The sequence below is a fragment of the Saccopteryx bilineata genome, chromosome 2, assembly GCF_036850765.1.
Source record: "Saccopteryx bilineata isolate mSacBil1 chromosome 2, mSacBil1_pri_phased_curated, whole genome shotgun sequence".
NCBI lineage: Eukaryota > Metazoa > Chordata > Mammalia > Chiroptera > Emballonuridae > Saccopteryx > Saccopteryx bilineata.
Window position 1 is genome coordinate 386810174 of NC_089491.1, and position 2657 is coordinate 386812830.

Genomic DNA, 2657 nt, shown 5'->3' on the forward strand with positions numbered 1-2657 from the left:
TCTCTGGGGATAGAACCCACATATGGGGACAACACTAACCAACTGAGCTACTTGGCCAGAGCATGATGTTCTTTTTCTGTTCCAGGATCCCATCCAGGGTGCCACATTACATTTAATTGTTATATTTCCTTAGCTCCTCTTATCTGTGAGTTTCTCAGATTTTCCTTGTTTTTGATTACCTGTTCTGAGGAGTGACTAAGACTTCCTAGGATTTGAAGCCAGGGAGGTGTGTGATGAGGGAGGAAATAGAGACCTAAAGATGCCTTACAGAGAGGTCTGAGGGGTGAGAAATCCAAAAGTATGAATCCCTCAAACTCAGATTGCCTTTTTGTATCTCTAAGGCTATACTCCAACTCAGCCAGGCCTGGATCTGTGGGCACTGGAAGCTGGCTGTTCTGGGCACTTGCCTTTGAGCAATACCTGAAGCAGGTGGTACAAGGTCTGAGCTGCCCTCTTCTGGGCTGGGGGCTTGGGGGGCACCCTGGATATGATCCTGACCCTTCTGGTGATAGAACAGGTCCTTCTCCCTCCAATCCCTGCTCACCCTCTTGGTCTTGCTAGGCTCTCAGTACAGAAGGCCTAAACCTGATGGAAATTTTTTTTTTTATTTTATTTATTTATTCATTTTAGAGAGGAGAGGGAGAGACAGAGAGAGAGAAGGGGGGGAGGAGCTGGAAGCATCAACTCCCATATGTGCCTTGACCAGGCAAGCCCAGGGTTTTGAACCGGCAACCTCAGCATTTCCAGGTTGACTCTTTATCCACTGCGCCACCACAGGTCAGGCAATGGACAATTTTTTGCCAAGGCCTCCCCATCTTCAGTGGGGTTCTGAGTCATCTGTCCTGTTAACAGAACCCTGATGCCTACCCTGTGTAGTGGTCTCAGGAGGTGTCAGAAGTGACTACAGAGATTTCAGTGCAAGGGAAACTTCAGGCCAGACCTGAGCTCTCCTGACCTGTGACTCACTTTCCCAAGACCAGGTGGGCCAGGGAGGGGAACACTATGACTTACGGGGCTTCTGAGAGAAGCTAGCTGGGAGTGTGGCTTCAGCAGTATTCTTGTAATAGGTGTTTCCAAGTTGGGGTAGAGGTGGGGGGTGGGTAGACATGATAGAGCCAATGGTGCCCAGCCAACTATGAAAGTAATTAAAATGATTTAAACTGTTACGAACTTTTCTGTGTGGTTTTATTGTATCATGAGGTGTTAAAACATTTGAACAAATCAGTATCTCCATGGCAAAGCAGCTGCTTTCTCCTTTACTCCTTTGGGTTACTAGAGCAACGCGTCAGTAGATAAAACAAAAACAAAAACACAACCTTTTGCATCACTTAAGTCTTTCCAAGGCAATCCCAGGGCAGTCACTGGTATAACACAAACATCTGTCAGATGTAATTGGTCTAGCATTCAAAACTCATGCACAATACCTCGGTAGCAGCAGCACACGGTGCCCACTTCCACCATACCCTGCTCATTTGTATATGATATTTGGAGCATCTGGAGGATGAATGGTATTGGGAAGAGGAGGAACGGAGGAGGACACAGCATGGGTGCATGGCTGGGAGGAGGTCAGCAGAAGTTGTGCAGAGCAAACCTGAACATGTCATTGGTTGATGTTCTTTAATAAGAACTTCTGGTGGAATCCCATGATAGCATCTTCATTGGCCTTAAGTGAGTCCACAACGATGCTGTCGCAGCTGATGATCTGGCACAGGCTGGTGGTCCTGAGCCATGATGTTATTTTATTTTATTTTATTTTTGTATTTTTTCTGAAGCTGGAAACGGAGAGAGACAGACTCCCGCATGCGCCCGACCGGGATCCACCTGGCACGCCCACCAGGGGCGATGCTCTGCCCACCAGGGGGCGATGCTCTGCCCCTCCGGGGCGTCGCTCTGCCGCGACCAGAGCCACTCTAGCGCCTGGGGCAGAGGCCACAGAGCCATCCCCAGCGCCAGGGCCATCTTTGCTCCAATGGAGCCTTGGCTGCGGGAGGGGAAGAGAGAGACAGAGAGGAAGGAGGGGGGTGGAGAAGCAAATGGGCGCTTCTCCTATGTGCCCTGGCCGGGAATCGAACCCGGGTCCCCTGCACGCCAGGCCGACGCTCTACCGCTGAGCCAACCAGCCAGGGCCAAGCCATGATTTATGGAGTTTCTGGAATGGAAGGCTAGACAACTTCAACACAATGGCCACTTTTCCCTGGAATCGCTGTCCTTCCCATCTAAGGCACATCAATGTCAATTGTACCAGTTGGATTCTGTTGTTATCAAATAACTGGTCGTAATGTTGAATGAAGCTGAATCCAGTCGGCTCCCAGATTGGCTTGTCTCCTGGAGTGTCACCTGGTCTCTTTTTTGTGTGTCTGTGTGTGTATTTTTCTGAAGTTAGAAACGGGGAGGCAGTCAGACAGACTCCCGCATGCACCCGACCGGGATCCACCCGGCATGCCTACCAGGGGGCGATGCTCTGCCCATCTAGGGTGTTGCTCTCTTGCAACCAGAGCCATTCTAGCGCCTGAGGTAGAGGCCATAGAGTCACCCCCAGCGCCTGGGCCATCTTTGCTCCAATGGAGCCCTGGCTGCGGGAGGGGAAGAGAGAGACAGAGAGGAAGGAGAGGGGGAGGGGTGGGGAAGCAGATGGGCGCTTCTCCTGTGTGCCCTGG

At 50.9% G+C, this 2657-nt stretch overlaps 1 pseudogene; it reads right to left on the minus strand.

Annotated features, from left to right (window-relative positions):
* Window positions 1–1566: 1566 nt before the first annotated feature.
* The window catches only part of LOC136322690 (nuclear transport factor 2 pseudogene), a 1185-nt pseudogene continuing 94 nt past the window's right edge, over window positions 1567–2657 (minus strand).